This window comes from Manacus vitellinus, unplaced genomic scaffold (genome assembly GCF_001715985.3).
Source record: "Manacus vitellinus isolate BGI_N305 unplaced genomic scaffold, ASM171598v3 scaffold_3_pilon, whole genome shotgun sequence".
Taxonomy (NCBI): Eukaryota; Metazoa; Chordata; class Aves; order Passeriformes; family Pipridae; genus Manacus; species Manacus vitellinus.
This window is the reverse complement of record NW_021940535.1, coordinates 13,036,047-13,058,244: the sequence shown is the minus strand read 5'-3', so window position 1 is coordinate 13,058,244 and position 22,198 is coordinate 13,036,047. Positions and strand designations below refer to the sequence as shown.

The following is a 22,198-nucleotide window of genomic DNA, read 5'->3' as shown; positions in this document are numbered from 1 at the left end:
AGAAATCCATGCACTGCCCAGCCATGGGTAAGCTGGCAGGGAGTCAGTTTTAAAGAGGAAACTATGAAGTGTTTTGGGAGGAAGTGAGAGTGGTATTTGGGTAGAGGAAACTGAAGGAAAGAGGAGTGTATTAAGGTACCTTGATGCTCTGATGGATCTTCCCAGATCTCAGGTGATGAGAAAGGGCTGTTTGCTAGCCTCTTCTCCTCACTATTTTTTTTTCTCTTTTGAAACCACCCATGAGATTCCCCACCTTCTGACCTGGCATCTCTAATGTATGCTAACCTTTAAGGCCATCACATCTGCTGAAGATCAACAGAAGACACATCAACCAGAGACATCTTGCCTCCAGCCACTCCAGGAAAATAGGAGCTACATCAGCTCTGTTCTGTTGAGATCGTCCTTGGCCAGATGGATACATGCCTGTCACATCACTGCTTGCAGGATAGGCGAAGAGTGAGAGGGACTTGGAGGAGCCAGAGGCTGGCCCAGAGGGTCTGCACTCCTACCTGCAGGACTGCAGACAGGTGACATACCAAGCTTTTCTAGCTGTGACTCTACACCATGCATTGCTTTTCCTTCCTCTGCTTCAGCTCAGTCTCCAGCACAGACATACAGAAGCTCTGTCCCACAGCAGTGCCTCTTTTACTAATACTAAAAAAAAAATCCCAAAAACCACCACCTGAAAGTGTGAGGAAAACTGTGCTTCAAAAGATTTATTACATATATTTGTACATATTTTACATGAATGGAATGTTAAACATACAACCTAAAAATCAATAAAAAAATATTTTCATTCATGATTATGTACTGGCAAACCACTGAAAAGAGTACCTTAGAAGAACTTAAGTCAACTTGCAATCATACTGCTCAATTAAAAAAAACCCGAACAAAACAAACAAACATGTTTTACATTAAACATTGCAAATTACATTCCAATTTCTGCTCTGGGTAATGAAGGAAGATATCTTGTCCATTACCACTGCACATACGGGTGGCATTTCAGAAGCTAGCATGGAGTTCCCTCTAACTTGCTGTGGGCAGGGTTAGCTCTGTAGGAAGAGGCATATAAGAAAGGGAATGCACACTCTGCTCCCTACCAGCAGGCACCTGCCAAAGGCTAGGAAGAGCCAGAATGAGATTCACAATCAAGTGACAAGGTTAACCCTGGATCACCACTGTGTCAGTGTGACACTGGAGCTCTTAAACTTTGTTACAAGTAGATTTTAAGTAGTTCATTAAAGCATCCCCTCTACAGCTAAGTTAGCTCCCTTCTTCCTTGAAAGTAACAGTGTTTTGGCAATATCACTGGGGAGAATTCTTGACTGTATGGTAACAAATACTCCAGGCTTCATCTTAATATATACAAGTAGAGCACAGAATCAAGCTTTGATGTCTCTTCCTCTTAGCATTTCACACCTTGAGAGCTTGTGACCAGTCATGTTGAGAAGTGTTTACTACTAAATAGAAGAAATTAGCAATAAAAGGGACAGATTTGAGGGAAAACAAGAGGAACTGGATTCAGCAACAGATTATGTTCCTGCAATGTCGGGTTACTTACATTTGAAATTCTGCCAGAATCGAGCAAATCCTATTTATTGTTGCAAAATCTTTGCCAAAGCACACCCAAGGGCAAAAGTCTCTCAGACAAACACACATAGATTAAAAGCTGCCAGAAAGATCAGTTAGTGGGCTGGCTGCCTTCTACTTCTTGTACACTGGCAACTTATTAGATCAAAACCAGAATGAAGTCCAACCTTTTTCAGGTGCAGGATATTCCTACAGTAGTTTACCTGAGCAAGTCTTCAACAACTAATAATGCCCCACCGTGAGGTCATTTTACAGCTTATCCCATCATCAGCTCTGATGTAGTAATTGAGACATGACTTTACAGCAGCTTGGGAAGCTAGCCTACAATGTGTAGTACGATAACCAAATGCAATCTGAGAGTAAGGACTGGGTTGGATTTTTCAACCCCCAACAGGCTACAACATCTTCAACTTGATTTTACAAGCAGGTTAATTTATATAGAAACAGAAACATCAAGAATTTTACATTCAGGAAACAAATCCTGGACACAGTTCTGTCGTGACCTGCTCACACAGAATGTTTTGAATGACAAAAAGTTAAGCAGCACGAGTTGCATGAAAAAATCATATTTGGCTGGATTGTAGGAAACCCATAACAAGCCTCCCCTTCCAGTTACAACCTCTTACATTATGTTTGCTGATGCCAGTGGAAAGCCTGTCCAAAGACTGAGGGAATATGGCCTAAAATATAACGTGTCTTCAGCTAAGAAGAGAAGAAATTGATACTAAAATGATTTTTAAGCCTGGAAGGGTGGAAAGTAAATCATAAAATATAGCACTCATCAAAAAATGAGATAATCCTCCACTGGCAAAGGTGAGCTGGAAGATCCCATAGCAGCATTTCTGCATTCCCAGGTATATGGGAGTCTCTCAGCAGGAAACTCCCAGCAAAATTAGAAGATACAAAGCAATACCAAATTTGCATAAGAATGTTCTCTTTCAGTGTGGGAAAGCAGCTAAAATCCACAGAAATTCAGAGAGATCATGGCTTGTACCAATATGTTTTGCTGCTGTTTCTGTAGAGAGAATAGTAATATTCAACCACCAAGTTCCTTGCTTTTGGTGGAACACAGAAGAAATGGAGCAAGTTTCTGAAGCCCACACATGGAAAAGGCAGCATGCCAAAAGCATCCATAAGCACATCTTATGTATTAGACATTAACCATCCAGAAGCACCAAATATCCACATTTCTGAATAAAAATTATCTTTCTCATATTTGTTGAGATTTTAGTCTTCTGGGAGTCCATTTTACCAGCTCTCCAGCCTTTCAGGAAAGACTTAAAAAGCCAATGCTCCTAACATTAGGAAGTAGGATGAATGTCTGAATCTTGACATTCAGTCATAAGCCCCCTTTACATCATAAAAGAGGGGGAGCAAGGAAAAAAACCAAGGTCAAAAGTACATACTCAAGTTTTTGTACATCACCTATATGTTGTCCCTTTCAAAATACCGCAGTACACTTAACCTTGAATATGACAGCTACCTTGACTACAAATAAGACCATCTGGTTTTGGCCTTATTCCTCCCAAAAATAAAATATCAAAAATTTGTGGTGTGCTTTGTATTTTTGCTTTTACATCCCACTGAACTCATCATTGAATCCACACGCTGAAAGAAAATTAGCTACCTCCTTTAAAAGGGAAGTGTTATTATAGATATACTGACTCATAAGAGATAGGACAAAGGGTGCCCTGTGCCAACAGTAGTGTGACTCTCTTGGTATTGTAGGGATATGGTTATATACAATTCAACTCACAGCCACCTCCACTATGAACTTCAAAACACAAGTTGCTACTGAAGAGACATGGGTATGTTACAAGTTCAGAAAAATCTCACATTTCAAGACAGTGTCGAGTCTACTCTTCCCCTGCTGGCAAGCAGCATGTTTATGGCAGACCTGAGTATGGGAATTATTTCACACCTTTACATACTTAGGGAAGATATAGGCCAGATGACAGAAAAATACTCTGAAACAGCACAGAATTGGCAATCTCAAGATATTTACAGGCAAAGAAGCATATCGCACCATAATATAAGTTATTGCTTCTTGTGGACAAGTGTGGTTTTCCTTGATCAAGACACAGGAATTGTTTGGTGGTTTATTTTCCCCTTCTGAAGCAGTGACTCAGCACCCCTGTGAGGATGTTTTCAAACTGAAGGTGTTGCCTAAGACTAGAGCTATGCCTACAGCATAGTCATCAGCCACTGATGGTGACAGAAAGCTTACCTAGGTGAGTTTCCACAGGTGTTTTCAAACCCAAGCATCACTGCCATGCTTCCAGGGTCATTCTAGGCTTGGTCTCTATTACAGGTTTTGATACAAGAAAACCCCCCATAGTCTTTCAGAAGAGATTCATGGATACCAAGAATGTCAAACTAAGGCTGACCTCATGTCAGTTCCTCAAATAATCCAAGGTATTGCTGCTCTACTGTGCTGATGGAAGTAGCGATGGACTCTTGCCTGCAAAACCACGCGCAGTGCATTGGCTTGTGGCATGCTTTTCTAACACTGTTCCTAAACATGGGACAACAGTGATAATGGCTGGGTCTTTAAATCAGCTACTACCACGAACTACCAAAACTGAGTTCAAGTTGTAAACAGATTCATGTTTATAATATTTACCTACTTAATCCCCAAGCCAAAGGCTATCTATGACCTCAGAGCCCAGGACATCAAAACACTTACCTACCCCTTTACATTGCTACAGGTTTCTGTAGGCATAAAGCCAACAGTAAACATTAAATCAATGCAAATGCAAAAGCTTTACTTTCAGAAGGTATCAGGAATTTAAAACATTGAAAAAGTGGGCCTGCAGGCAACACCACTATTTGAGTATAACAGGTGCTGTAATTCCTCATCCCCTCCCTCCCTTCCCCAAGATAATACAAGGCAACACAAATATTCTTGTTGAGAAAGGGCTCTTTACAGGGAACAACTGTACATTTGATGTGACTACGGAATTGAACGTGTGACAAAATGATTCTGCTCCCACTGAAAAAGAGAATACAACAGGGCCCCATAGTTACAGGTTCCGCTGAAACCAGTGATGCAAGCCCAAAAATGTAGAAACTGCACTGGCAACTATGACAATTACCTAGTTTGGACTCCTTTAGATTTGCAGCATAACAAAGGCATTTTACAGAGCAACATTCAGGAGAAAATGTTATCCAGGGAAGAACTGCTCTTCAAGCAAGACGGGAGAGTTTAAGAACACGCACTGCACTTGTTCTCCAGATAGCAGCAGTTGCTCCTGTTCTTTGCCCTTTTTGATATGAATCACAGTAGCAACAGAGAGAAATGTGTACTTAAACAAAAAAAAGAAAACCAGAATTATTTATGTACAAGAAAAATGTTTGAAGTGTTGTGCAACTTATTTTAACTATTGAAACTCACTATGAATGCTGTTGCTAATAAATATTCATAAACTCTTCCCTGTGCTGTGAAATTCAGAAACCACTACAATTAATTCTCAATATAAAAAGTATGCTTCTAAGCCCTGATATCTGTTCCAGTTTATTGTCTTTTTTTCTCTGTCTTCTTTTATTTTAACTGTGATACTTTACGGGAACTAATATTTATACACAGTTTTACTTGATGTACGCACCCAGAGACATCCTGTGTTTCGTGGAGCCTTGGTTATAACAATATAATACAGTAAAATAATAATAAATTAAACAAATGCAGATGCATTAAAAAAAAAAAAATAACCAAAACAAACCACACTGTCAAATGCTGGTCTCCACATGAAGAGACCGAGGGTTTAGATGCAAAGTACTACAGATCCTGCCACCAAAAAAACATTCAAACAAGGAAACATGAACTTGCGCATGTTTTAAAAATTAAACACAAATCCCACCTCGATGTTCTCTCGCCTGTGCCTATAAAAACCTCTCGCTGTGCCCACATTTGCAGTTATTCATTTACACCTCAGGAGGCAGCCTGGAGATGAGAGTAGTACAATAAAATAATTACCTGAAACATCTTTAAAAAAATACCCGTTAAACAAATTACCTTAACTGGCAGCACTTAAAATTGGTAATTCTTTTCTTTTTCCTATTTTAAAAAAAGTTGCATAGCTGTAAGATTTTGCTTTGCTGCATTTTTTTTTTGTAGTTTTTACTCACAAGCAGTAAAAGAGATGTTTTAGTTACTTAAATAGCAATACAATGTGCAGATCTCAACAATCTCTATAGCTTGATCAATATAAATTAGTTACCTGTCTTGGTTTTACTCTTTGGACTGCATTGTGACAAAGGTTTAGTTACAAAATTTTGAAATATTCCTACGCAGAGCAGTTTATGTTTTCTGTTCTTGAAAAAAGTGAAGAACATAAAACCGGGTGTGAATTCAGTAAATTAAGGTCACACTATTAGAATTTATTTAGTTTGCCATTTACTATTCTTCAGCCAACGAGAAGGTGAAAACGTTCCCACTCAAATCTGGGGCCATCCTCCTGCAAGGGTCTCAGACAGCACGTATCGAACATCTCCGCTTCCACTCGAGGCAGTAGGAAACGTCCAATAACTCGCTTCTTCACAGAACCAGAAGTTAGGCTGAAATTAGGAACTTTGGCCTTCGATACAAAATAGCGTCAGTAATGTCTGTGGGGAGTCGATTGTTACAGGATGTGCAGCATTTTCAAAATCCCTGTATGTCCTTTGCATGAGTGTTTGGTATACTGAGCACTACTGGCAAGTAACTGGTGTCTGCAATGTTTTTTTCCATGTCATTGTCCATCTTTGCCTTTTTCAGCCACAAAGAACTCTAAGTCTCAAGCCAGGCATGCTGTGTTCAGCAAGGGAACCTCACATCTCCTATGTTTTCTGATCAGTGGAAGCAGCTGTTGGAAAAGCAGAAGACAAAGTACCATCATTTCAGCTATTTCAGTACAGAACACACTCAAACAGCATGAGCACAACCACCGTGTTTTCCTTCCCTTTTTTCCTAAGCCCCTAGTTATCATCATCTCTGCTGTAAACAAAGCAAATAGAATTTAATATGAGGTTAGACACCCATGAGCATGTACAGAGACAAAGGCATTCATGAACAGCATGTAGGTTTCTGCCACAGTCAGCAGTTGGGGGCAATATAGGAAATGCATTTGTTTATTAATTTTGGCTAACATTGCCCTGAGATTAAAACAATTATCCCTGTAGCAGGATACCTTCCTTCAGGTTTTCTCTGCTACCCCTGCAACAAAGACTCATGAAGCAACATGAAATAAATGCACAAATAAATGCCAGTTTCCCTCAGAACAACAAAACCAAACCCTCAGACACCAGCTAGAATTTCAGATATCTCTATGTCTCTAAGAATTATGATGATTGTTAGTGTGTTTTGCAACGCTTAGGGGTTTAATGTAAGATAAAGTTTTTGAGCTAGTCAGCAAAAAGAATAAACCTATCCTTTAAAGTTTTGACACTGATTGCAGATCTGCAATCATTAAAACAAAACATAAGCTGGAAATACGTGAACCTCTGTGAGATGGGATGGATAGAAACAGGTCAACATTTTTTATTTATTTACATATTTTAAACATTCTGGAATGCATTAACATGAAAGCAGTTCTGAAAATATCTAGTTTTAACTTTTCCATATGATTCCAAAAGCTTCGTGTCAGAAATAAATGCCAGTACTCATGAAACAATCCAAAATTACACAATTATATTATTTTGATTTTGTTTCATTTCCATGGAAAAATATTCTTTAGAAGTTAATGGTTAAAGCTTTAAATTGCCATTACTTGCCGCTTTCCAGTACTAAAACTGGAACACAATATTTCAGACCATGCCATGGTAGGATGCAGAAACCTTTTACCTATATTGCAATACATGTCAATGCTTACTGATTAATATTACAGTTCTGAGACACAGTAGCAAATTCACAAATGAAAAAAAAATTAGCATAGAGTTACTCCAGATAATCAAGATATTTATTGTTGAAATGTACATGTCTAAAAATAAACATTACCTAAAAACATGAATCTTGTCTTAATCAGATGGATGCTCAGGGCAAGATCGATTTACTTCAAACCATTCATCTATGCAGCTGTTGGATACAAAACAAAAATGAAAACAATTGACATGAATATCAGAAACATTTAGCAGTAACATATGAATATAAATTGGTTTTGCGTAATTTCAATGACTAGTAGGATTTTATATTATACAAAGTGTATCATACACACCCATAATTGGAAAAATTAATAACCCCAAACCACAATAATATTTAGATATTAAACACTGTTGAAAAACTAAATTTCTTAAGTGTTAAAATTTTCTCAGGAAGCATTTTACGAGTTGCTGTCCAGCTTTTTTACACAGGCTACTTCACTATTAACATTATCATTTTGCTGATATAATTTATTGACATTTTACTTCCCGTAGTTACAGACACTTGTGAAAACAAAATATGAAACAGGTTTAAAAAGCATTCCCCCTCCTCCCTGCCCACATCTATTAGCATTTGACAAAACAAGCACACTAAGCTCCTCAGCCATGATGTGCACTCCTTCCCCATACAGGTGATTTTGCAAGAATGACAAAATTATAGCAGGGAAAAATAACTTCAAATACATGGTGAAGATGCACAGAGATGTAATTTAAAAAACCTCTTTAGGGTTGCTGCTGTCGTTTCGTTGTTGTTTGTTTTTAAATGTAAAAAGCAACTAAGTTTTAAAGCTCCTTTAAGCACCCCTTAAGGAGTTACCCAGTAAATGCAACCTTCTCATATTTTATATCCATCCCATGGAATACTTGCCCTTTATGATATATGCAGAGGCAAGGCAGCCGTGCTATAGTATCTCCTTGCTGCAGCTCTTCCAGGCATATTGCACACTCCCCAGCATCTTTACTCAGCACATCCTCTGATGAGAGAGCACAAAGTGAAATGGTTAAAAAGCAGGCTACTACAGGCAAAATGTTCCTTATTCAGAACATCAAGGACAGCTACAGAAAAAGGTATTTCTTGTTCTGCAGAAAGTCCTGTCAAGGTAAAGTTAAGTGACACACCAGCTGATTCATGATTAGAGACCTCTTAGCAGCTCAATTTACAATATGGCTATGATGCTATTTCTTGCCTGAACAATACTGCCATAGCTCAAAATGAAGTCCTGTAGGAAGACACCCATATGGAGAAAAAGGGTACCCATAACCAACAGTCAGCATTCCTTTGGAGTTTATGCTGTGATGGCAGATCTATAACCCATCTCACAGGCTCTGAACCACACAGCCACAGTAGACAAACACTGTGTTTGCCAACCCCAAGAGGTGAACATCGGAGAAATTGGGTTCTGGATACAGGTGGTATGTAATGCCTCCAGGACTGCTTTGAGGATTCATGCTAAGTGGGTTTTTCTTAGCTGTACTTTCTTCCTTATGCTCAGTTTTCAACATGGAGGCTAAGCTCAAGCCTGAATGTAACATTTCTCTGGACAAGGTACTGTAGGTAAGTAACTAGATAAAATTGTTCCTAACTTCTAAACACTTAGTCTATCTTTTTTTTTTTTTTTAACTCTCCTAACCCATCTGGCATTCTTTTACCAGCCTTGTTCATAATTTCACACCCTTCACCTCTTCTCACCATGTAGCAAGTTCTACATCCCATCCACCTTTTTCTCAGTGTAAAGTATCCAACTGTTAGCTGTAAGAATGGGAGATTTTCATCAGGGAAAGATCAGTGCTGTATGGTTCCAATGACCCTAAACTCCTGAAGACACTGAATTTTTTGCAGCATTATCAAGTCCCTTAACAAAGGAGGAAAAAGTAAGCTACTAGGAATGCAAAAGAGTTGGCTTTCGAAAAGAAATTTCTGGGAAAACATATCATTTTTAATAAAAACCTTCTCTCTTGGACACTTCTCTTAGCCAGAATGTGGGATGCAGAATTCAGTCTTAGTATGACACAAAACAGGAGATCACGTAAGGCCCTGTTTGCCAGAAGCAGATTAAAAGTCCCAGTTACACACATCCTCACACAGCCCACAGAGCACTCCCAACACGGGACCACATAGCAACCAAGCTGGCAATGCAGTCCCTGGCACAATTAGAAAGGTGCACACTTGGTAAAATAAAGCCCACGTGTTCAAGTTTCCACAGTTTCATGGGAAAAGGTTCCCCTTCTTTACCAAAAGCACCTAAAGCGACTGTTTATGGAGAATACCCGTTTCCAGGCATGACTGAGAAACCAGCACTCTATGCTGTTCTCTCCAGTGGCTCCAATACTCACCACTGGCTTTCCAAACACAGAAAATGACAGACAAGTACAAAGCTATCATGGTAGCAAAAAAAATGAGAGGAAATTAGGTCTACATGGTTTCCATTAAATGACAGCAAGTTGTCTTGCAGGCGCTTGGGTTTCTAAAACAGTGCTTATTTCAGTCTCTGCTATATTAATTAGTTATGCTAAAAACACCATATAATGCCACCTTCCTGAGGAGGTGTGAAAAATATATAACATGAAGTGAACCGTTATAAAGAAGAATATTCAAAACAAAATAACAAAGAAAATTTAAAAAACGTATTTCAATGTGGTAACATTATTAGAAGGCATTGTATTAAAAATTGCTTCTGTTGTTCTATCAGAAGCTGTAAGCTTCTGAGAACATTAGAGAAACTTCAGAGACAAAGTAATTTAAAACAATACAAAAGATTTTAAGAACTCTGTCAACTTGCCCAGAAGAGGGTGCTTGGGATAAATACTTTCTTAAGGTTGTTTTTTGGTGGCTGTTGGGTTTTTTTGGTTGGTTTTGTTTTGTTTTGTAATAAAAAGATATTCCAATCTCTGACACCAGGAGGCACATACTCTCCAGACAGCATTGTCCTGCTACAGAGATATTAATCTTTGCCTGAGGCTCTCAGACACTACCCTCCTAGACCGCCTCTTTGCATAAGAACTTTGCCAAAAGTCCTATGGGTAGATCTGCTTTCTTCCCACAGTTAGGCTGCAAGAAGCAGCACCATTAATAATGCAAGCATGTATCATGTACACAAAGCATACTTAATAAAAGCAGGTTTTTTCCGTGGAGTCCCTTTATCAGATCAGCAACTCCTACCTAAAACAAAACGGCCCTAAGATACATCCAGTGTATTAAACCCCAGCCTTGCTCCCTCAGCACTCTTGAGAGGGAAGCATTTAGTCAAGCTTTGATAGCAGAAATTAAAAAGCTGTCTGATAAAAATACAGTTCATAAAATGAAGCACTCGTGTGAACTGCTTTCCCATCATTCTCTATTGTACACGTCTGGCTTATCCTGCGCTCCCCAGATTGCACAACACTCGGGTCTGAACTCCCGCTGAGCAATTTAACAATGTTCTGCACCTTTGGCTAACGTTAGGGCACCATGCCAACTTAAACATTTGTATCTCCCACCAGCCCTGGCGCAAGTGTCTGACACTCCTTTTATTTTCCCTCCAGTATTCCTGTACTCTCCCTCTTGCCAATACTGGCCCTACTGCCCAAGTCCCTGGCAAACAGCTTGCTGCCCTCCCTGGCTTCACCCCAGGCTTTCCGACTGGGATGAGCCACCAGGCACACACTGGGCTTTGCCTAGTCACGCCAGGGGGAGTTGGTATGAACGCTGATGACGGCTGGCATGGACTGGGCCTCAGAAACACGGTGGAGTTCTGCCACCCCTGCAGAAGAGATTTTGTTAACAGGTTTCAATGCTCCTCTTCCTCTGGAATAATGAGGAGTCAGCATTCCCTAGTTCTTATGTTAACCTTATTAATCCTGCTAGGCTCTTGTGCATAAATACTGAAGGAATGACTACCAAACACCCAACTGCTATAAATGTCCACATGTAACTTGGCACTACCTATTAGCAGACTCCAAATCCATGTAATTAAGCTCATAATTAATTACATATGTAGAGCAACGACAGCAAAATCAAATCTTTCATGGACCTATGACACTTTGGGTCTGCTAGCTTTTGACCATTTTAGGTGATTCAGATCATCAGTTCAGATAAAGAAAGAGGAGTGAATAATCCTGTTAGACCTGGATCTGGTCAGAATTTGTTCTGTATTTATTTCACACTCCTGTATCAACACTGGTTTGTGTCAGATGGAAGTCAGTTTAAGGGCCATTTAACAATGACTCTTAAACATATCTGTTACAGAAAAATCTGTAAATCATTTTGCACAGAACCACTGCAGTCTGAACAGTTTTTTTGTTTTCATCTTTTCCTTCAGCGGAGTGATTCAGCAGCTACACATTATTTCTTCCTTTTTCTCTTAAAAAAACAAACCAACCAAACAAAAACCAAAAGAAAAACCAGTGAAACAGTTCAAAATTTCATCAATGTTATGATTAAAACATTTATATCAGTGTACTACCTAAATGGAAGTGGGAAGAGGAAACAAGCATTTTTCCATTTCACCCACATGTGGGTACATACACAAATACCACACCTCCACATCCATCTGCCTTGTACCAAATAGGAGATAAACACTCCTCCGCCTTCCCAGCTACTTGAACAAGTACACACTAGCCAAAAACTGGTGTCAAAGACGAAATCTGGCAAAAGAGCATAGTATTTCCCTCCTGAGTCTGCTCAAGTACTTCTCCCTCCCCTCCTCTATCTCTAGTTACTACTACTACTGTTTTAACTTCTGGTTGTCAGTGTTTTTTCCTCCTGAAATTCTGCTTTTACCTTCAGTGGAAAATAAATTCTACTCCACTCCTGCATTTATAGCAAAATAGGTAGTACTGAATTAAAATACAATCATCTTGGCAAATTTACACATACTTTAACAATTAAAAACTTTTTCTATAACTTTTGAAAATATGTCCAACAATTAAAAAAGCCATTAACTCAGTCATGGTTAGGATTATAGGCAATGTCTGTGATTAAATTGTCTTTAAACTGAGGACTGCAAAAGCACATGCAATACATACCTTATGGAATGAGTCATTAAAATCTGTGCTCCTGCTTTCTGTTTTTCCTTTTAAAACACAGATATAGCCCTAGGCTCAAGAAACACCAAGTCACAAATCATGGAGATGTTGACAGTATTTGGGGAGATATCACTTTATAGCTGCAGTATTTTATTTTTCTCTAGGCATTCATTGGAAACAGAAGACCAAGTTAGAAACATCTCCGACCTAATCAAATAAAATTTTTTTCAAAATACATGCATTTTTATTAAAATTTAAAACATTAAATGCCCATGGAAGCTGCCACCATAACTAGCTTAACAGTGAAGGGCACCACAGGAGTCCACCCTTTCGGGAATTCAACAGAAACCGAACTGAAACACCTTTGGAACAGTATCTTATCAGAACTAAAACTGGTAAAACAAAAGCCATAAGAGGTTAAAAAATATTGATGAAGCTTCATTAAATGGTACATATTACCATGTATCTGTTACACATTCATTAATTTTTGAAGCTGATTACTAAAAACTGTCTTAGTAAAGTACTAGAGACTGTCTTTGCTTGTTTTTAAATGGAGTATGTAGAGCTCAAGACTAATAGCCAACATGTTCACAAGTATAGCATAAATTCACCCATATTGCAGAATTTATTCTACATTTTTACTGATATCACAAGTAGTCAAGGAGAATCTGCATGTTCCACACGTATCCTACTATTCAGTAGCCAGCAAGCATGTGTGTATGTGATTAACACATTCTTGTTAGATGTCACTGACTTGATTTACTAAATCTTCCTGGCTTCTGCTGCATCTGTTTTTTTCCCCTCTCCATTTCTTTCCAGCCATCTCCTACTACACTTTCCTCCTCTTCACACTCATTTCCCCCAAAATATCACTGTCTCGAGACCCATATTTTCTACCACTCCTCCTATTCTCCAACATCTTATTTAACTTACTGTTGTAATGCAACCACTGGAGAAAGGAGAAAGAATAATATTATTAGCTATTATCTGATGGACAGCCTTCTTGTACAGGGTTAATATCCTTGGAGAAGTAGACAATGGAATGGAAGGAAAACTGTTATGCAGGATGTTTCTTTCATGTAGCTCAGTAGCTGTCTTTGCAAACCAGTATTGGCTGCAAGCAAATGCTGCTTTTCCAGTCCATCCTAAGCACTAGGAGAGCAAGCAACTTCTTTGACATTCCAACTGTCTTTCAGAATTCTGACTGCCACAAGAGGAACACTCTTGATTCGCTAGGGGTCATTCTTGGATGACCAGGTCAGCCATCCGCTGCTGCTCAAAAGTTGAGGCAGATAAACACTCTGAAGGAGAGCTGATTCTTTAGTGCTCAGAGCTCTCAATAGCAGGAAAAAGATCATGCAGTTGTCACTGCAGATGCTTATTTTGCCACTCAGCTTTCCCAGCTACAGTGTCAGTCAGTAGACCAAGCAAGGTAGAGCTAAAGCCATCGGCTTGGTTCACCAAGGAAGATTGTACCTTCACAGGCAGAAGTTAAACTTGCACTGCCCTCAGCAAGGAACACACCTTCTGAAGAAGCAGTGGATTTCTGACTAAAAACATTTCTTGTTGTTCTAATACAAGCCAGCTCCTCTAAATTAGATGTAAAAGGGAAGATTTTCAACATCTAGTGTTTTCACTTGTACCACAGTTAAGCAGTTTTCAGGATTCACAACACCACAAAGTTGAGTATTCAGCTGTCCTGAATAACTTCAATCCAAATTCTCTTTTATGCTGCTGAAAAAAAACTAACACCATTGTGCTAATCAAACAAGCACAGGTTGCAACTTTTTGTGCGCTCCTGAGAGGCACAATAACACCATTTCATGACTCATGTGGTAATACATAGAATTTAAGCAAGCCAAAAACATCTTTCCCACCACAATACACAAAAACTTAACATCTGTAAAACAAACTAGTCAGCTACAACAAATGTGACACTTCATCAAATACTGACAAAGCATTTGATGAATTGTTGGTGATGATGTTGTTTGGCATCTCACTCTTCACCCCTTGTCACATGGCAGCCTGTTACAATTTCCTACTCAAGAGTCCAAGCGTTACCCTTGTTCTCCCCTTCCCTCTCCCTTGCTCAGAGTTGGTTCAAGACTGAGAAAGCTATATACAAACAGACACCCATCATGAAAGACTTCCTGTGCAAAGGTTGCCTACAGTCTTTGGTTCTCCCTCTTCTTAAAACACAAAAGCAAAGGGGAGGAAGTACACAGCAAAGTGAAAGTCGCACAAGAAAAATATTTACAGAATAAGACCTAAGAGGCAACACTTGTATCACAACACCAGGCTGAGCTAGAAGGAAGTGGCTGCAGAAGTGTAACTGTTTCTCAGATAACCCACATTTGAAGAACTGGATTCAGATTTTCATGGGACATTCTCAGCTTTCAGCAGCAAATTCTGAGAAACAGCTAGAGACTTCCTGTTCACAGATAATGATCAGGTGTATGGTGGAAAAAAGCACTCATTTCTTGTCGAATAAAGACAGAAACTGACATAGTAGTGACAGAAATACATTTCAGGGAGCAGGATTAGTATAAAACAGTCTAGTTTACAAATGCATCCAGGTAGCTAATTAATATAGAGGGGAGAAGGATTTGTGCACTGAGGAAAACAGTTCTTTCACAAAGAAGTTTTGCTTCAGTGGCCACAATGGAAATCTATCTGCAACTGTATGATACATAGAGTCAATACAAGCTACAGTTCAGGGGGGAGGGGAATAGAAAATTAAACCCCAAGTTTAAATAACACAGCTTTAATACAATGTCCAATTAAGATACCTTGGTCTTAGACAAAGCCATGTTTGCATCCCAGGACTCGCAGTGAAAAGCTAGGCTTTGAAAAAAGGCCAGGTAGTCAGTGAAATAAAACTCCTTGCTTCCAAGCAACAACATCCACAGCCACTCCTATGCTGTTTGGATCAGTGTAACAGCTTTCTCAGTCCATATTTGTACTGCTGGCTGAAAGTGTTGGGGTGAATTAGGTATTCATACAAGATAAATTTTATCAGCCCAATTAGACATGAAACATCTTTGTGCTCCTGTCTTGAGATTTATTGCCAGGGTGTCTATACATTTCCACAGTGATTCAAGATTTGCTCTCAGTACAGTTATCTGATTGACTCTGAAACTTCTGCTTAAGCTACAGTCTTTCCAACTTCTGTTACTAGGTTTGCTTGCAGTTTGAGATGCCCTTAGACATTAAATCTTTTCAAGATAGCTAAACAACTTTCTCCTGTTGCACTGACTTCTAAAGATAAGTTTCATCCATCACATTTGTAAGTACCATGTCCTTAAATTGTCAAGTTTTAGTCTAGATACAGGCCAAAGAGCTGCACCTGTTCATAAATTAACCACAAATAAATAGTCTTGTCCTCCAGAACATGATGCAAAGACACTGTGTGTCAGCCTTACCCATTCCGTACTAAGTCCCCATTCCAACTGAACTGATGTATATTTGTGTTTTGAATGACCCAAGGGATACCCTGTTCTTGAATAGTCTTCCTTGGCATGCTGTGTTTTGTTCCCAAGGCTTCCCCCTCTCCCTTCAGAAACATTACTCCTAGGAAATGATAACACCTCTAAATACTGTCTCATCAGGAGGCAACTGGGAGAAAAAGTCTTGAATGCAGCAGCACCAAACTAGTGCTCCACCGTGAAACTCCATCACGAATGGTGTACCCCAACACATGCTTTCTGAAAGAAAGCTGCTTATTGCAACACATGGAATAAAGAAGCTGTCTTCAGGTTGTTTTCTTGATTTTTCATCATTATTACATGACCTCTCAGGTTATCAGGAATTAATCTTGAATGTCAGGAGTTAAAAGCAGCATGTAAAGGGGCAAACCCACAAGAAACAAAACAGCAGCAAAATAAGATACCTTAGGAAACAGTGTAAGAAAGTATCACTTGGGGAATGCGTACTCCTTGGCTCCATCAGGTAAGAATGATTTACACTTCTCAAGGCTGAGTTTACCATCAAAGAGGATCTTACACCACAAATATGCTACAAAAGGAGGAGTGGTTGATTAAATGGCCAGAGGCAACCAGCATGTATTGCTGACAAAGAGTTTGCTTCTTACAGGGAGCTGGAGAGAGCTTGGATGAAGGAAACTCACAGAAGCAGGCAAGAAGGAATACCAGTGTTTGATCCAAACACACAGATCTTTTTTCATTTGGGTGTTTTTCCCACTCTTGAAATTAAAGACCCAAATACTCATTATATTACTGGGATAGTAATAACGTGTAGGTAGGTACTTGTTAGTACAAGAAATACTATATCTCTCTGTTTGCTAGAATAAATTATATCATTTTTGTTCTTCGTGGTGTAAAACAAAGCAAAACATTTAAGCACTACTTATATGTGCTTGCCAATCCGTACCAGTACTAAGAAACTATGATAGGTGAACAATCAATTTAGACCTGCTGAAAATTTGCGATTGTAATCCAGAGATCCATTTCAGAGGTGGCTGAACAATACAGCTTCCCCTTGAGCAATGGCCAGAGATTAGGTCCTGTCACCAAGCAGGGTACATTCAAGAGAAATGAGAGGCCTGAAGTCCAGCTTGGTTTGCATAGCAGATAATTTCTTTATCAAAAGTTAAAAAAAACCAAAACAACAAAAAATAAACCAAAACCCCATACCACACCAAAACTAAACAAACAAACCAAACAAAAAACCACAAACAAACACAAAACCATCAGCCACACCACAACCAGTCAAGCATATAACCCCAAGAATATTTACCTATAGTAACTTCTTACGGTAGTATGGGAATCTGTGTTAATGATTTCATCAGGAAAAGATCCCTCTGTGGTCACGAGGAGAGTGAAGAATTCCTTTCATACTGTGCAGAGACAGATCTCTTCCAATAGCTTTACAATTGGAAGGAAGACTTAACTAAGACGTGTAAGTCTGTTAAAAGGAGCAACTTTTCCAAATCACAACTAGATGCTACCGCCAACAGCATTCATAAAAACTGGGCAAGCAAGGCAGAGCATGGCTGTGGCAAAGTACAACCGAAAATGAGTGTCTCTGATCAAGCTGAAGGAAAGATCTAAATTGGATAAGATCTTGCAATTGCAAGATGTGGATGTGGCTGTTCAAAAAGATCCCCACTGAGGTTAGGAAATACCTTTTGCTTTGTCAGCTTTTTTAAGTGGTTAAATTTATTTTATCCCTAACACGAAAGGAAACCAAAAAGATTGCAGAACACAGTTTTTCCAAATGGTAAGTCTTCAACCATTCACCATCACTGAAACTACAGTCAGAAGCCAGAGAAATTGCTTTGCAATGATTTTCAATTAAGAAGTTTCATTCTTCGTGGTCTGCAATGAACCAGGAGTGTGATGGGGACATGCTGGCCTAATGAAATCTGTGAGAACTCTCATCTGACAGAAGGCAGATGAAGGAAGCCCATTAGAAAACTTCACAGAAGGAAAGGATAGGGTAGAGAGGGAATGAAGAGAAGCAGCTCAGATCAAGTTAGCTATTCTATTACTCTGGGCAACATTGGTTACTTTAACAGTGACTTGTTTTGAAGTTGGATGAAGGATTTGATTCCATGTTTTGTTCACTTTGTCCTTTTTCAGGTTCCTATTCCAGGCTTCCTACAGGTGCCCTGAGCACAATGAGTTTTGCCAAATCTTTTTTCCAGTCTTTTAACACTGGCCAAGTAACTGACTCATTTCTTTGCAAGCTTGCAGAGGAGTTTAGTTTGATCTGATGCAAAATGAACGCATAGGGAGCACCACTAAGGAAGATGGCATGAAAGATGAAACTATGAGCCTAAGGTCGAAACAGGAGGAAGGGAGAAAAAACAGTTGTGTGTGACTAAGACACTATCCTTAGGGAAGATATGATGTATTACTGAGTAACACACAACGAAAACACTGCTGCCAAAACTCAGCGTGCATAAAGTCTGGCTTATTAACCCCACTGCCAGGTGCTAGGCCTACAGGGTGCTTTTCCCAGCAGGCTCAAGACCAGCCTTCTCCAAGTTAAAACTGAATGTCTGGTGTTAACATGTATACACGGGACAGGGATATAAATCACTGCATAATTTTTACTTGTCTGTCTTTAGTGTTCTCAGCAGACAGACTGCTTTTTCCAAGCTATTCCTATTTTAAATGCAATTATCCTTGTGATATAGATGGAATGCAAAACATGTCTGAATGCAAAGGGTTCTGATAACATCAAATAATGAGTCAGAGTTTTCAAAGCTATCTCCATTTTTCTTCTCTACACTAACCCATTATCCACTATTATAATTTATTCCAGCAAGCACTGAGATACAGAATTTCTGGTGCTAACATATACCTACAGGTTATTACTATACCAGTAAGATGCTGAGTATATGGGTCTTTAATTGCAAGAGGAGGAAAAAAACCCACCAAAAAAACAAACTACCCATAAGCTTTCCTTTAAATTTTAAAGCAATTAATTGAAATACAAGACACCTATATAATTTCAACAGTATTCAGCAACTATGATCATTCACAAATAATAACACAAAAAGATTAACAAGGGAGATGTGTTTACGAAAACAAAAGTCCCCAAAGACAATTGTCCAGTATTTGTTCCAAGTTATATGCTCACAATCTGGCAGTATAGTTCCACAACCATATTGAAGTTGTATTTTTCTCCTATTTTTTTTTCAATTTACAGGCTAGCAAAACAATTGGACGCCATTATAACAACAAACTATTTCAGGTAATAAAGCCATAGATTAAAATAGACTTCCTTGGAACTGGGGAGAGAAAAAAAAAAAAAGGTAAGTGTTAATCAAACAATTGATTAACACTTTGATTAACAATTGATTCCCTCCATCTCTTGATTCCAAATAAATAAACATTATTTATGGGCTAAAAATTATCAAAGAATACTACACTATTGCTTAGCTACACAGAGGCTATCCAATACCTAACATTACATGAAGACTATCTAATGAAACTCCACACAAGGAAGGAGGGCACGAGGAACATGGTCAAAATGATGAAAATTTGACATGGTTTTAAATTACAGATAGCTGTTAGTGCAGTGTTAAAATGGAAGTTGATATTTTTATGAGGAAACTTTAATAAGGTTTCCTAAGTGTTAACATAGTTCAGCACTAAATCTAGTGCTGAACGTACAGCTGAAACATAAGAATAAAGGTTCTTATGTTTCAGTTGTATGTTAAAACTTGGGGTTATTTCTGTAGCCAAGCAAATCTGTAGCCACGTGAGACAAAGTTAAGCAAACTTCGAGGAGCAAGGAGGTTCCTCCAGGGAGGCTACAACAGGCAAGTCTAGTATTTTGTACCTGTGTCAGTAGGCAATTTAGAGTCTGGTCTAGAATCACTGGATTTTGCTAAAAATACTAGAAATGGGTAATCTTTTCCCCTGTGTAAGCAGTACTAATAATCCCCAGTTTAGAAGTCAGAGTACTCCACCACAGTAGCAATGTTTTCACCCAGGTTGTTTCTGAAGCTAGGCTTGTTTTATCACTGAAATTCCCTGCAAAAGCTGGATGGACTTCTTTTCTACATTCAAGGGTTGAGTCTGCAACTCAGAAGCACAGACTATTTAAATAATCTAAAGGTAGCTGGTTTTAAAGTCAGATTTTAATATGAAGAAAAAAATAAACTACAAATGACATTTCAGGCAATACTTGCAAATTGATCTGCCCTCGGGGTAGTTTCTGAGCAAGAAGAGTGCCCCTTATTCTTTTGTATTTCTTTAGGGAAAAAAAAAATCCTGGTCTGCAAACAATCTGTACTAGTCCCTGTAAAGCAGTGAGGAATTTAGGGAAGAAAACACCGTGAAATTCCTGCACAGATCACTCAGTCTCAATGAGATATAGTTTGGCAATAATGTTTTAAAACATAATGAATTCAAGTACTTTGATTTAAAAATCCAGCCAATGAAATCCATTCTCTAAGATTAGAAAAGGGGTATTTTCAAGGTTTTGTCTCCACAGAGTAACTTTAAAAAAAAAAAAAAAAGAAAAAGAAAAAAGAAAAAGAAGGCAGGTTGTTGCTAGCAAATGAGCAAAATCTTAAGGTTTTAGAGGTATCAGCTTTAAAGACTGCAGAATTACCATACGAAACTAGGAACGTTATTTCCCTTGGAGCTAAGTTCCCAGCAGTCACAAGACTGCAGCAGTTGCAGACACGATTTATGACATCCTCTGAATGACCTCTCAGAGCTAAAGACTGATTAAGTGTAAGGCATGGAAGGTAGCTCCTGTCTGCCCGCATCACATGATGCGGAGTCACGGCACAGCAGGACCGTCCCTCGGCTCTCTGCTGCAGGCAGCACTGCGCAGGCATTATGTAAGAGAAACACGGTGACACAGCGCAGAGGATCGGCTCCCCCGATCTCAATCGCTCCCCGTGTCACCCGCAGGTGTTCTTTGTGGCACTGGTTCACAGGTGTGGCTGTAATTTTCTAGGACAAGAATTGTCATTTGACTTGAGCAGCACTGTCAGCACAGCGGAAAGACAACGGCAATATCTGAGGTTAAGGAGTAGCTTATAAGCAAAAGAAACAACTTGAGCTATTCAGCACATGAATGATGCCACTTTATTTATTTCAGAAACAAGCAGGGTTGTTCTATAGCTGTCAAAAGCTTTACTGTATTTATCCAGTGCTGCATATAAAATATGCCCGTGACACAGGTATGTATTTATATAAAGGCGATTCCAGTGTACTGAGAAAAAAAATTATTGTCCCACTCTCCAGAATGAGGTGACATTGCCGCTATTTTGGCCATGGTTTTGTCACAGGAAGTTCAGTCTAGCAGATTTAGGCCTGGCTCAAGGGAAAGTATGCAGAGAATCACCCAACCAAATATCCTTCTCTTCAAAGGTTCATTAAAGAGTAAGTCACACGCACAGCAAATCAGAGAAAATTTTAAGATATTAATAGGTGTGATCTCTGCAGTGTGTCCTTCTCAGCAGGATACAAGCATGTCAACTTTACTTCATTACAGAGAGAAAATGCAGCATAACCTATGTAGCATCTCCAACCTGAACCATGAAAGTGAGCTGTCATACCTTCTTTACAAATCTATACCTCCCTTTCTCTTGTGTGAAAATTAAAATAATAAACAATATTGATACCTCAACCACCCCCACTAAACCTCTGAGATTTTATTTTATCATGATAAATGGGGCAATTTGCAGTTCTGGGAACTGCTGCTCCAGACAGTCAAAGCACTTCCCTCTCAGTTACACTGTGTTCCCGTTTCATGAGCTTTCTTCACAGCCACACCATTACAAACACACAGCTTACTTTCCTGACTCCATAGAAAAGAGTGTGGAGGAAAGAGACGAGACTATGGCCTCTAAAAGTGCTGCAGCTCCACACTACCACAGACTGACCCAATTCATCCAGTGACTGAGGCTGAAATGGGGTCACTGAAGCAGGTCCTACCCCTTTTAGGAGGCAGGCACAAATTGAAATGGAGTGTGGTTTTTAGTGACATCTGTCAGCATTACTCTTTCAAATGAACAACCTCCCTTCACAAAAAGCTGAACCATAACAGGCTGCTTTTGCAGTGATGCTCTTTTGAGAGGCACCACAAACTGTTGAAGGAGAGATGTGTGGGATGGTGGGACAAAAATACAGCTTTACTGAACAAAGGGAGGAAGATCTACAGTTTGACATTGCTCCTCTTGGCAGTCTGGTTTGGACAAGTAGCTATCCATGGCATACACTGG

At 39.2% G+C, this 22,198-nt stretch overlaps 1 long non-coding RNA gene across 1 annotated transcript; it reads right to left on the bottom strand.

Moving 5' to 3' along the window:
- Positions 1–701: 701 nt before the first annotated feature.
- Positions 702–6,427, bottom strand: LOC108640234. The gene is made up of 2 exons (XR_001921021.2): positions 5,808–6,427; positions 702–5,530 (listed from the first exon to the last, which is right to left on the bottom strand). It is a non-coding gene; the product is annotated as an uncharacterized LOC108640234 (long non-coding RNA).
- Positions 6,428–22,198: the final 15,771 nt, after the last annotated feature.